Source organism: Elephas maximus, chromosome 27 (assembly GCF_024166365.1).
Source record: "Elephas maximus indicus isolate mEleMax1 chromosome 27, mEleMax1 primary haplotype, whole genome shotgun sequence".
NCBI classification, from domain to species: Eukaryota; Metazoa; Chordata; class Mammalia; order Proboscidea; family Elephantidae; genus Elephas; species Elephas maximus.
The window spans coordinates 24,923,998-24,938,535 of record NC_064845.1 but is presented as its reverse complement, the minus strand read 5'-3'; positions in this window follow the sequence as shown (position 1 = coordinate 24,938,535).

Below are 14,538 nucleotides of genomic sequence, written 5' to 3'. Positions count from 1 at the left end.
CACACTGTCCAGCTCAGGTGGGGCCCTGAATTCACCCGGGAACCAAGATAGAGCCAGAGAAACTGCCACCATGAGCACATATTAGTGACACAAAGGTCCCCAGACAGACTTGTGTCCCTCAGGCCCCCAGCTGTCTGGGGCTGTTAGCTGAGCTTGAGGAGTTTTTAAATTTTAAAACACTTCAGTCACCAATATCAAAAGAGGTGCTGTCTAAAACATATAAGGTATATACATGGCAAGGGAATCAAATTCTGAACATTGGGACTGAGGGTAGTAGTTTTTTTTTAATGTTATGAAGTTTAGCAAGAAACACTTTTGTGTTTATATAAATTTTGTATGCAGTAATACAGAAATTTGTATTTTGGGACAAAAACCCTGAGATTCATTGAAGGAAAAACACAAATAAGGACAGAAGAAATAATGCAGCAATGACAAGACCCCTTAGCAGTTACTCAGCCCATGTGGTAAAATTCAGGGGGAAAATGTTCTAATTGTCCCAGTCTGGTTCCAGCTGAGTCCTTCTCAAAGGACTGAGATAGAGTATATGTGTGGGTGGGTTAGAAAGAGAGACCAAAACCCTGCTGCCGTTGAGTCGATTCCAACTCATAGCGACCCTACAGGACAGAGTAGAACTGCCCCATAGGGTTTCCAAGGAGCGGCTGGTGGATTTGAACTGCCAACTTTTTGGTTAGCATTCGAGCTCTTAACCACTGCATCACCAGGGCTTTAAGAAAGAGAGAGAGAGTGTAAATGTGAGTGTGCCAGTGTAAGTTGTGTTTGTAATCACGAGTGTAAATGTGAATGTGTGTGTGACTATGAATTTGAGTGTAATGTGTGTATTTGAACGTGAGTGTAAGTTGTGTGACAGTGAACATGAGTATACAAGTTTGTGAATATGTGAATATAAGTACCTCAATGTGTGTGTGTGTGAGTTGCATAAGTGTGAGAGTAGCTATGTGTGAGTAGAAGTTGTCTCGTGTGAATGTGAGTGTACATGTCTGTGTGTAAGTGGGTGTGAGTGTGAATGTGTGTATGAGTGTAACTTATGTGAGTGTGTGCATTTACTATCCACCCAAAGATGTAACTTTTAGGGATCTCAACTTTGAAATCTCCATTGTTTCTGAGCATGAACACCCCCTTGTCCCCAGCGAGGTTAGCTTGGGGCTTGGTAATGGCTCTAAGGAGCCCTGGTGGTGCAGTGGTTAAGTGCTCGGCTGCTAACTGAAAGGTTGGTGGTTTGAACCCACCAGCCGCTCCACAGGAGAAGGATGTGGCAGTCTGCTTCTGTAAAGACTGCAGCCTCAGAAGTACTACGGGGCAGTTCTACTCTGTCCTACGGGGTCACTGTGAATCGGAATCCACTCAACGGCAACAGGTTATAACGTCCATTCAGCCCTATTTGCCCAGGACAGAACTCATTTATGCCTGTTGTCCTGGCATAACTTTCATTTCTTTGCATCCGTACTGATTTTTGTTTGAGGTATAACTCACATCAGTAAAGGACACAACTCTTCAGAGTACAGCCTGATGATCACTCCGGGGAAGTCTCCCAGGGTTTCTCGTCAGCCCACCTGAAAAGGGCGGATTTCATTGTCCACAAGCATTTTACTTCCCCTGTGGTCTTTGAGGAATACTTTATACATGCTGGAGAATCAAAGGAAATGGACTGCAGCTATTTGGAAACCAAGGAGGGTTTAAATTCCATTGCCTTGACTTGATGGGCTTTAAGGATGTGTCGATTCTAGAAGGTGGAAATGATTAGAAACCTTCATAGAAGTTACCATAATTCAAAGCATCTGAACTTCCCTTTACCCCGTCACTACCAGTCTAGCCTTCCCTTGACAAACTTGACTTTGGTTAAAGAAATAAGTCATCCCATTGGGAATCATATAGGAACTGTGGGAAAGAGTATGGGATTTGGAGTCGGCCAGGCTTAGCTCTGCAGCTTGACTCTATTATTTGGTAGCTCTGTGTCCTTGGGTAAGTTGGCTTAACTTCTCTGGCCCTCAGTTTCCTAAACTATAAAAGGGGCAACAGGATTTACTGTGCAGAGTTGGGGTCAGGATCATATTTAACGAAAATATGGCGGCTGGTGCATGGGCACCAAGTAGATGATAGCTAATATTTAAGTCAGATTTAAGGATCAGAATAAAAGCAAAGTGTGGCAGATTATATTTTCCAAAATTGGCTGCAGCAGTATTTCCAGTTTCACTCATTCTTCCAGAATTTTGCTACTCCCTATCAAGAGGCAGGGTCTACTTCCCCTCCCTGTGAACCTGGACAAACCATGTGGCAGAAGCAATGTTACATGACTTCAGAGGCTAGATCAAAAATGACAAAGTAGCTTTTGCCTAGTCCTCTCTCTCTCTCTAACAAAATGCTTACCCTTGGAACTCAGCCACCCTGCTGTGAGGAAGCCCATACTAGTCTACATAGAAAGAAGACATGGAGAGGCCCACATGAAGAGGAACAGAGGCCCCCAGCCAATAGCCATTATCAACCACCAGACTTCTGAGTGAATGAGCCTTCAGATGATCTCAGCTCTCAATGTGTCTTCCAACTGAAGTCCCAGAAATTTCGAAGAAAATACAAGACATCCCTGCTGTGTGCTGCTCAAATTCCGGACCCACAAGATCCATGAGCATACTAAATGATTGTATTAGCTATGAAGTTTTGAGATAATTTTTTACATGGGGATAGTAATTGGAATTCAGTGTAATCAAGGTGTTTCAGATGAGGTTGACATTTCTCTCATACATCTGCATCAGGCTGTTTGCTTTCATTCATTCCAAAATCAAAGGTTAAGAGCCTGTTATACATATTTGTACTGTTGCTTATGTTTGTAGGAAACCCTGGTGGCGTAGTGGTTAAGTGCTACAGTCTGCAGTTTGAATCCGCCAGGCGCTCCTTGGAAACTCTATGGGGCAGTTCTACTCTGTCCTATAGGGTCGCTATGAGTCGGAATCGACTCGACAGCACTGGGTTTGGTTTGGTTTTGGGGTTATGTTTGTAACCCAGTGTAGAGGTTTCTTTTCACAAAATTAATTGGTTGTGTATTCAAACCCAATGTGGTCTTCTATATCCAAGCTCCTACACTCCTGTGTATTATTTAACACTGCCCGTTTACTAGCCTGTGGCAAGTGGAACTATAAAATAATGTAACCATTGTATAACCAAAGATGTGTGAAGTTGTATATCCAAATTACTGCTATCCCATCCAGACAGCAACTGTGGAAGAGTGAATCCTGTTCCTTTGTTTTCCATGCCACAAAGATGGAAACTTTCTCTAGTATTATGAATTCATTTGAGGAAGGAGAGAATTACAGTAAACTAGCAAGGCCTCAAGGAGCCCTGGCAGCTCAGTGGTTAAAGCACTCAGCTGCTAACCAAAATGTTGGTGGTTTGAACCCACCAGCCACTCCATGGGAGAAAGATGTGGCAGTCTGATTCCATAAAGACTTACAGTCTTGGAAACCCTATGGGAGACTTCTAGTCCATCCTTTAGGGTTGCCATGAGTCAAACTCGACTCAGTTGCAGTGGGTTGGTTTGGTTAGCGAGACCTCAGGTCATAGCCAAGGAAAATTAGGCCAGAAAGCTAAGGCAGCAGCAACACCAATTTTGCAGACAGGTCCAAACCAGAGAGAACGGGATCCACAGGCAGATCATGCGCATGAGAATCACACCGTGGTCTAGAGCAGTGGTCACAGCAGAGTGTGTAATAGAGCGACTAAAGCATGAGCTTTGGATCAAACAAAGCTGGGCTCACATCTGGTTTCTCCACATACTGGCTGTGTGACTTTGAGTGAGCTCCTCAATTTTGTCATCTGTAACATAGTACCTGCCCCTGGCAGAGGGGACTAAATGTTTTCCAAAGATATGCATTCCTCCTATATAGTGTAGTTGTGGCTGGGAAGCAGCTGCCCCGCATCTAAAATTGCTGTGTGACTAGACCTGGTTAATGAAATACGAGCAGAGGTCACGTCTATCACTTCTATGCTGAGGTGGCTAAGTATCCACTGCACGTTGCCCACACTAACTTCCCCTTTCCTGGTGAACTTGGAGGCTACGAGTTGAAGATGGTGACATCACAAGGTAGAGTGAGCCTGGATCCCTGCATCACCACTTGGAAGAGAACCACTCAGCCAAGAACAGACACACTGCACTTTGTGTGAGTTACTGTGTTAACGCACTGAAAATTGGGGGTTGTTTGTTATAGCTGCTAGCCTACCCAGACTCATACACTGTTAGATAATTGTTAACTGCATAATTATAGGGTGTCTTTCCTACTTGACTGGATGCTCCTTGAGAGCAAGGACTGGACCCTATTGACCCAGTGCCTTACACTGTGTTTGGTGCATATGTTATAGATTGAATTGTGTCCCTCCAAAAAATGTGTGTCAATTTGGCTAGGCTGTGCTTCCCATATTGTGTGATTGTCCACCATTTTGTCATTTGATGTGATTTGCCTATGTAAATCCTACCTCTGTGATATTAATGAAGTGGGATTAGCGGAAATTACGTTAATGAGGCAGGACTCAAATCTAAAAGATTAGGCTGTGTTTTAAGTCAATCCCTTTTGAGATATAAAAAAGAGAATGGAGCAGGGAGACATGCGGACCTCATACCACCAAGAAGCAAGAGTCAGGAGAATAGCACATCCTTTGGACCAGAGTCCCTGCACTGAGAAGCTCCTCAGCCAGGGAAGATTGATGATAAGGACCTTCCCCCAGAGCTGACCGAGAGATAAAGCCTTTCCCTGGAGCTGGCACCCTGAATTTGGACTTCCAGCCTCCTAGACTGTGAGAGAATAAACTTCTCTTTGTTAAAGCCATCCACTCGTCGTATTTCTGGTATAGCAGTACTAGATAACTAAGACAACATACAAGGCAGTGAGTAAAATTGAATTTGCAGCTTGATTAAGAGAATTAGAATCTGGGCTCTTTACCGAAAGGAGAAAGAAAAGGTGGATGTTTAAAAAAAAAAAAAAAAAAAAAAACACTTCATAACTGAAAGTAGTTCTTTAAACACTTGCAAGAAGTACAAAAAAAAGGAGGCGGGGCCAAGATGGCGGACTAGGTGGATGCTACTGCGGATCCCTCTTGCAACAAAGACTCGGAAAAACAAGTGAATTGATCACATACATAACAATCTACGAACTCTGAACAACAAATACAGATTTAGAGATGGAGAACGAACAAATACGGGGAGGCAGCAATTATTTTCAGAGCCTGGAGCCAGCGTACCAGTCAGGTGACCTTCGGAGCCCAATTCGGGGCAGAGCCCAGGGGGGCAGACGGCACAGACAAGGGGCCCAGCCCTAGCCCCCGAACTCATTCCGGGAGGATGCCCAGCCGGTTGGCGCGAGCCGCGTGGTGGCACAGCCGGTGGGAGAAGTCCCCGGGAGGCAGAGACAGGTCTTGGAGCGGGGAGAGCAGCGTCCCAGCCGGGGAGCCGTCCCGCCGGGATTTTGGCGGCGCGGGCATGGTGTGAGCACGGGCAGGAGCTACATCCCCCTGAATTGACCCGGGGGGGGCCCAGCCGGTTCGCGGGGGTGGCGCCCAACAGGTTCGCGGAGACAGCGTAGCGGCACAGCCGGTGGGAGCAGTCCCCGGAAGGCAGTGACAGGTCTTGGAGTGGGGAGAGCAGCGTCCCAGCCGGGGAGCCGTCCCGCCGGGATTTTGGCGGGCGCGGGCGTGGCGTGAGCGCGGGAAGCAGCTCCATTCCCCTGAATTGACCCCGGGGGGGTCCCAGCTGGTTCGCGGAGGCGGTGCGCCACGCGGCTGGCAGGACAGGGAATCCCCGGGAGGCAGCGACTGATTTTGGAGTCAGGAGTGCACCGTCCCAGTAGGGGAGCCTTAACCTAGGGGGTGGGGCTGATAGCGGAGGATCTGACCGTGACTCAAGCGGGCCAGACCCCCCGGGGGCAATCTCTACACAGCCAGTACACACAGGCGACGTGCCCCACGGAAATCTCAGATATAATAGTCATTCCAAGCAAGACAAGCAACTCTGGCTATATTCTGAGGTGCTACTCTCCTAGCTCTCTGATCCCTCCCCCACCCTCCCCAGGCAGCTCCATTAACATCCGAATAGCCTGAGCCAGAGGGAGAACTCTGATAGGGATCTGACTGCATTTTTTTTTAGCAGATTTTCTGGAAAAACTAGTTTCCCAGTGATGGCTCGGAGACAGCAGTCCATATCAAACCACATAAAGAAGTAGACCATGACAGCTTCTACAACCCCCCAAACAAAAGAATCAAAATCTTTCCCAAACGAAGATACAATCCTGGAATTATCAGATGCAGAATATAAAAAACTAATTTACAGAATGCTTAAAGACATCACAAATGAAATAAGGCAGACTGCAGAAAAAGCCAAGGAACACACTGATAAAACTGTTGAAGAACTCAAAAAGATTATTCAAGAACATAGTGGAAAAATTAATAAGTTGCAAGAATCCATAGAGAGACAGCATGTAGAAATCCAAAAGATTAACAATAAAATTACAGAATTAGACAATGCAATAGGAAGTCAGAGGAGCAGACTCGAGCAATTAGAATGCAGACTGGGACATCTGGAGGAGCAGGGAATCAACATCAACATAGCTGAAAAAAATCAGATAAAAGAATTAAAAAAAATGAAGAAACCCTAAGAATCATGTGGGACTCTATCAAGAAGGATAACTTGTGAGTGATTGGAGTCCCAGAACAGGGAGGGGGGACAGAAAACACAGAGAGAATAGTTGAAGAACTCCTGACAGAAAACTTCCCTGACATCATGAAAGACGAAAGGATATCTATCCAAGATGCTCATCGAACCCCATTTAAGATTGATCCAAAAAGAAAAACCCCAAGACATATTATCATCCAACTTGCCAAAAACAATGATAAACAGAAAATTTTAAAAGCAGCCCGGGAGAAAAGAAAGGTTTCCTTCAAGGGAGAATCAATAAGAATAAGTTCAGACTACGCAGGCAAGAAGGGAATGGGACGACATATACAGAGCACTGAAGGAGAAAAACTGCCAGCCAAGGATCATATATCCAGCAAAACTCTCTCTGAAATATGAAGGAGAAATTAAGATATTTACAGATAAACACAAGTTTAGAGAATTTGCAAAAACCAAGCCAAAGCTACAAGACATGCTAAAGGAGATTGGTCAGAAAACCAATAATATCAGATATCAGCATAATACAAGGTCACAAAACAGAACGTCCTGATATCAACTCAAATAGGGAAATCACAAAAAAAAACAAATTAAGATTAATTTTTAAAAAAAAATAAATAAAATAATACACATAATAGGGAATCATGGAAGTCAATAGGTAAAAGATCACAATAATCAAAAAGAGGGACTAAATACAGGAGGCATTGAACTGCCAGATGGAGAGTGATACAGGCGATATAGAACGATACAAGTTAGGTTTTTTACTTAGAAAAATAGGGGTAAATAATAAGGTAACTACAAAAAGGAATATCAACTCCATAACTCAGGATAAAAGCCAACAAAAACGTAACGACTCAACTAACATAAAGTCAAACACTATGAAAATGAGGATCTCACAATTTAATAAGAAAAACGTCTCAGCACAAAAAAGTATGTGGAAAAATGAAATGGCCAACAACACACATGAAAAGGCATCAAAATGACAGCACTAAAAACTTATTTAGCTATAATTACGCTGAATGTAAATAGACTAAATGCACCAATAAAGAGACAGAGAGTCACGGACTGGATAAAGAAACACGATCCATCTATATGCTGCCTACAAGAGACACACCTTAGACTTAGAGACACAAACAAACTAAAACTCAAAGGATGGAAAAAAATATATCAAGCAAACAATAAGCAAAAAAGAAGAGGAGTAGCAATATTAATTTCTGACAAAATAGACTTTAGACTTAAATCCACCACAAAGGATAAAGAAGGACACTATATAATGATAAAAGGGACAATTGATCAGGAAGACATAACCATATTAAATATTTACGCACCCAATGACAGGGCTGCAAGGTACATAAATCAAATTTTAACAGAATTGAAAAGTGAGATAGACACCTCCACATTTATAGTAGGAGACTTCAACACACTACTTTCGGAGAAGGACAAGACATCCAGTAAGAAGCTCAACAGAGACACGAAGACCTACTTAGAACAATCAACCAACTTGACCTCATTGACTTATACAGAACTCTCCACCCAACTGCTGCAAAATATACTTTTTTTTCTAGTGCACATGGAACATTCTCTAGAATAGATCACGTATTAGGTCATAAAACAAACCTTTGCAGAATCCAAAACATCGAAATATTACAAAGCATCTTCTCAGACCACAAGGCAATGAAACTAGAAATCAATAACAGAAAAACTAGGGAAAAGAAATCAAATACTTGGAAACTGAACAATACCCTCCCGAAAAAAGACTGGGTTATAGAAGACGTCAAGGAGGGAATAAGGAAATTCACAGAATGCAACGAGAATGAAAATACTTCCTATCAAAACCTCTGGGACACAGCAAAAGCAGTGCTCAGAGGTGAATTTATATCGATAAATGCACACATACAAAAAGAAGAAAGAGCCAAAATCAGAGAACTGTCCCTACAACTTGAACAAATAGATAGTGAGCAACAAAAGAACCCATCAGGAACCAGAAGAAAACAAATAATAAAAATCAGAGCTGAACTAAATGAATTAGAGAACAGAAAAACAACTGAAAGAATTAACAAAGCCAAAAGCTGGTTCTTTGAAAAAATTAACAAAATTGATAAACCATTGGCTAGACTGACTAAAGCAATACAGGAAAGGAAACAAATAACCCGAATAAGAAACGAGAAGGACCACATCACAACAGAACCAAATGAAATTAAAAGAATCATTTCAGATTACTACAAAAAATTGTACTCTAACAAAGTTGAAAACCTAGAAGAAATGGATGAATTCTTGGAAAAACACTACCTACCTAAACTAACACATTCAGAAGTAGAACAACTAAATAGACCCATAACAAAAAAAAAGAGATTGAAACGGTAATCAAAAAACTTCCAACAAAAAAAAGCCCTGGCCCGGACGGCTTCACTGCAGAGTTCTACCAAACTTTCAGAGAAGACTTAACACCACTACTACTGAAGGTATTTTAAAGCATAGAAAATGACGGAATACTACCCAACTCATTCTATGAAGCTACCATCTCCCTGATACCAAAACCAGGTAAAGACATTACAAAAAAAGAAAATTATAGACCTATATCCCTCATGAACATAGATGCAAAAATCCTCAACAAAATTCTAGCCAATAGAATCCAACAACACATCAAAAAAATAATTCACCCTGATCAAGTGGGATTTATACCAGATATGCAAGGCTGGTTTAATATCAGAAAAACCATTAATGTAATCCATCACATAAATAAAACAAAAGATAAAAACCACATGATCTTATCAATAGATGCAGAAAAGGCATTTGACAAAGTTCAACACCTATTTATGATAAAAACTCTTACCAAAATAGGAATTGAAGGAAAATTCCTCAACATAATAAAGGGCATCTATGCAAAGCCAACAGCCAATATCACTCTAAATGGAGAGAACCTGAAAGCATTTCCCTTGAGAACAGGAACCAGACAAGGATGCCCTTTATCACCGCTCTTATTCAACATCGTACTTGGAGTCCTAGCCAGGGCAATTAGGCTAGACGAAGAAATAAAGGGTATCTGGATTGGCAAGGAGGAAGTAAAGTTATCACTATTTGCAGATGACATGATCTTATACACAGAAAACCCTAAGGAATCCTCCAGAAAACTGCTGAAACTAATAGAAGAGTTTGGCAGAGTCTCAGGTTATAAAATAAACATACAAAAATCACTTGGATTCCTCTACATCAACAAAAAGAACATCGAAGAGGAAATCACCAAATCAATACCATTCACAGTAGCCCCCAAGAAGATAAAATACTTAGGAATAAATCTTACCAAGGATGTAAAAGACCTATACAAAGAAAACTACAAAGCTCTACTACAAGAAATTCAAAAGGACATACTTAAGTGGAAAAACATACCTTGCTCATGGATAGGAAGACTTAACATAGTAAAAATGTCTATTCTACCAAAGCCATCTATACATATAACGCACTTCCGATCCAAATTCCAATGTCATATTTTAAGGGGATAGAGAAAAAAAATCACCAATTTCATATGGAAGGGAAAGAAGCCCCGGATAAGCAAAGCATTACTGAAAAAAAAGAAGAAAGTGGGAGGCCTCACTCTACCTGATTTCAGAACCTATTATATAGCCACAGTAGTCGAAACAGCCTGGTACTGGTAGAAGAACAGGCACATAGACCAATGGAACAGAATTGAGAACCCAGATATAAATCCATCCATGTATGAGCAGCTGATATTTGACAAAGGACCAGTGTCAGTTAATTGGGGAAAAGATAATCTTTTTAACAAATGGTGCTGGCATAACTGGATATCCATTTGCAAAAAAATGAAACAGGACCCATACCTCACACCATGCACAAAAACTAACTCCAAGTGGATCAAAGACCTAAACATAAAGAGTAAAACGATAAAGATCATGGAAGAAAAAATAGGGACAACCCTAGAAGCCCTAGTACAAGGCATAAACAGAATACAAAACATTACCAAAAATGATGAAGAGAAACCAGATAACTGGGAGCTCCTAAAAATCAAACACCTATGCTCATCTAAAGACTTCACCAAAAGAGTAAAAAGACCACCTACAGACTGGGAAAGAATTTTCAGCTATGACATCTCCGACCAGCGCCTGATCTCTAAAATCTACATGATTCTGTCAAAACTCAACCACAAAAAGACAAACAACCCAATCAAGAAATGGGCAAAGGATATGAACACACATTTCACTAAAGAAGAGATTCAGGCAGCCAACAGAGATATGAGAAAATGCTCCCGATCGTTAGCCATTAGAGAAATGCAAATTAAAACTACGATGAGATTCCATCTCACACCAACTAGGCTGGCATTAATCCAAAAAACACAAAATAATAAATGTTGGAGAGGCTGCGGAGAGATTGGAACTCTTATACACTGCTGGTGGGAATGTAAAATGGTACAACCACTTTGGAAATCTATCTGGCGTTATCTTAAACAGTTAGAAATAGAACTACCATACAACCCAGAAATCCCACTTCTCGGAATATACTCTAGAGATACAAGAGCCTTCACACAAACAGATATATGCACACCCATGTTTATTGCAGCTCTGTTTACAATAGCAAAAAGCTGGAAGCAACCAAGGTGTCCATCAACGGATGAATGGGTAAATAAATTGTGATATATTCACACAATGGAATACTACACATCGATAAAGAACAGTGACGAATCTGTGAAACATTTCATAACATGGAGGAACCTGGAAGGCATTATGCTGAGCGAAATTAGTCAGAGGCAAAAGGACAGATATTGTATAAGACCACTATTATAAGATCTTGAGAAATAGTATAAACTGAGAAGAACACATACTTTTGTGGTTACGAAGGGGGAGGGAGGGAGGGAGGGAGGGAGGGAGGGAGGGAGGGAGGGAGGGAGAGGGTTTTTTATTGATTAATCAGTAGATAAGAACTGCTTTGGGTGAAGGGAAAGACAACACTCAATACATGGAAGGTCAACTCAATTGGACTGGACTAAAAGCAAAAAAGTTTCCGGGATAAAAGAAATACTTCAAAGGTCAGCGGAGCAGGGGCGGGGGTCTGGGGAACATGGTTTGAGGGGACTTCTAAGTCAATTGGCAAAATAATTCTAGTATGAAAACAGTCTGCATCCCACTTTGAAATGTGGCGTCTGGGGTCTTAAATGCTAACAAGCGGCCATCTAAGATGCATCAATTGGTCTCAACCCACCTGGAGCAAAGGAAAATGAAGAACACCAAGGTCACACGACAACTAAGAGCCCAAGAGACAGAAAGGGCCACATGAACCAGAGACCTACATCATCCTGAGACCAGAAGAACTAGTTGGTGCCCGGCCACAATCGATGACTGCCCTGTCAGGGAGCACAACAGAGAACTCCTGAGGCAGCAGGAGATCAGTGAGATGCAGACCCCAAATTCTCATAAAAGGACCATACGTAATGGTCTGACTGCGACTGGAGGAATCCCGGCGCCAATGCTCCCCAGACCTTCTGTTGGCACAGGACAGGAACCATTCCCGAAGACGACTCATCAGACATGAAAGGGACTGGTCAGTGGGGGGAGAGAGATGCTGATGAAGAGTGAGCTAATTAAATCAGGTGGACACTTGAGAGTGTGTTGGCAACTCTTGTCTGGAGGGGGAATGGGAAGATAGAGAGAGAGGGAAGCTGGCAAAATTGTCACGAAATGAGAGACTGAAAGGGCTGACTCAATAGGGGGAGAGCAAGTGGGAGAAGGGAGTAAGATGTATGTAAACTTACGTGTGACAGACTGATTGGATTTGTAAATGTTCACTTGAAGCTTAATAAAAATTAATTAAAAAAAAAAAAAGAGAAGCCTCAGAGAGACACGGGGACCTCATACCACCAAGAAAGCAGCTCCAGGAGCAGAGCATGTCCTTTGGACCTGTGGTTCCTGCATGGAGAAGCTCCTAGTCCAGGGCAAGACTGATGACAAGGACCTTCCTCCAGATCCGACAGAGAAAGCCTTCTCCTGGGCCCGACTCCCTGAATTTGAGCTTCTAGCCTACCAGAGAGTGAGAGAATAAACTTGTTTGTTAAAAAAAAAAACAACAAAAAAAACCCCACTCAGCAGTAAAGTTATGATTTGCCAGTTGGCACTTTGATGCCAAGTGGGATTGGAGAAATGAGTTTTCCCAATAGAAAGTTTTGGAACCCAAGGTTTCCTGTTAGATTTTCTTCATAGTTCCACAAAGCTTTTAAAGGTTAACTAAATGATTGGGTTAACCATTGATTCATGTTTTTAGCATATGAAATGGAGTCATTTCGAGAAGGGAACAATTATGTAAATACAAACTTGGGAGCAAGAATTGTACCTGAAAATGATACCTTATTGGTAACATCTCAGTTTACTCTTTGAATTCTCAATGTGAATAAACATAACTTGCTTTCATACAGCGCTTTCTTTTTATCATTCCTGTGTGTTTTCACAACAATTCTGAGAGTTAGGACACATTTTACTGTCATTATTTCAAGATGGAAAATGCATGGAAGAGAGTTGTGATTTGGCCATGTTTTGTGGCTCATGTGAGAGTCAGAAGCCAGGTCACTTGACTCTCAGCATAGCCCTTTTTCCTCACCAGACCTCCCAGGTCGATATGTGTTCAACATGGTTGATCGTCCAGTAGGAACCAAATCAGACAATTTTTTAGCCCAATCTGGAGAAGGTCTTATGTTTGGGTGTCTTGTGGAATAAAAAAGGAAACTAGGACATAGGACTGTAGTCCAACTACAGCCCAGCTAGGGAGAAATAATCTAAATATGTGACCACTTAAAAAACTAAATAAAATATTAAAGTATTCATCCCTTTAAGTAACAGAAGATAGAGGATAGAGCATGAGGGGTTAAATGACAAGTAAGTAGCACATGTCCAAGAAGTATGATAGCCATTCAGAAGAGAAGAGAGGCTTTGATAAGTGCCCACAATTGTCAAACACAATAGGAGGATCCAGAAAGTAAGAGAAAGCAGGGTTGCCACAGCCAGGGAAGCAAAGTGATTGACTAGGGAGAGGTTAAGCAGTGGTGAAAGGAGGCAGGGAAGCCAGTGAGAAGTTTGAAGAGAAAGTCTATTGAGACTGGGGAACAGGAAGTTATTGGTGAGCTTGGAGATGGGAGACTGTAACTGGATGATGGAGAGAAGGATAAGTTACAGGTACAGGGATGCAGCAGATGCTGTCAACGCTCACCCACATCCCTTGGACTTCCTGTGGGTTCTGGCTGACTTTTAACTGGGAATCTGCATCTCTTTGCTTAGGAGATGTATTTGTATATTTATTGACCCAAAACTACTGGCCACTCTGCCGTGAGGCAGGTCAGATGGGATGGGGAATGAGGAGCCCCACGAATAGCCTTGTGACTCTCGGGAATTGGTGTATAAATACCCCAGCTCCCTTGCCTTACCCTTGCTTTGGGGTGGCACAGTCCTGAGGCATGCATTTTGTACCATTTCCCAGGATTTTCCTGCAGGATTAAGCTCCCAGGAGCCCACTGTGGTAGCTGGCTTAATGCTCTTGTTGTTGAGTACCATCGAGTCAATTTCAACTCATAGCAACCCCATGTGACAGAGTAGAACTGCCACAATAGGATTTTCTAGGCTGTAATCATTATGGGAGCAGATCTCCAGGTCTTTTATTCTGAGGAGCCACTGGGTGGGTTTGAACTGCCTACCTTTCGGTTAGCAGCCAAGCACTTGACTGTTGTGCCACCAGGGCTCCTTATGTGTATTCTAGAACTGGCTTAATAGCACAATCGTTATTAGCTGCCTTTCCTTTCTTGTCTCACTTCCCCACTCTTCCACCAGCGTGTTTCCTATGCTTCCCAAATAAATTATCTGTACTTGAATCCTTGCCTC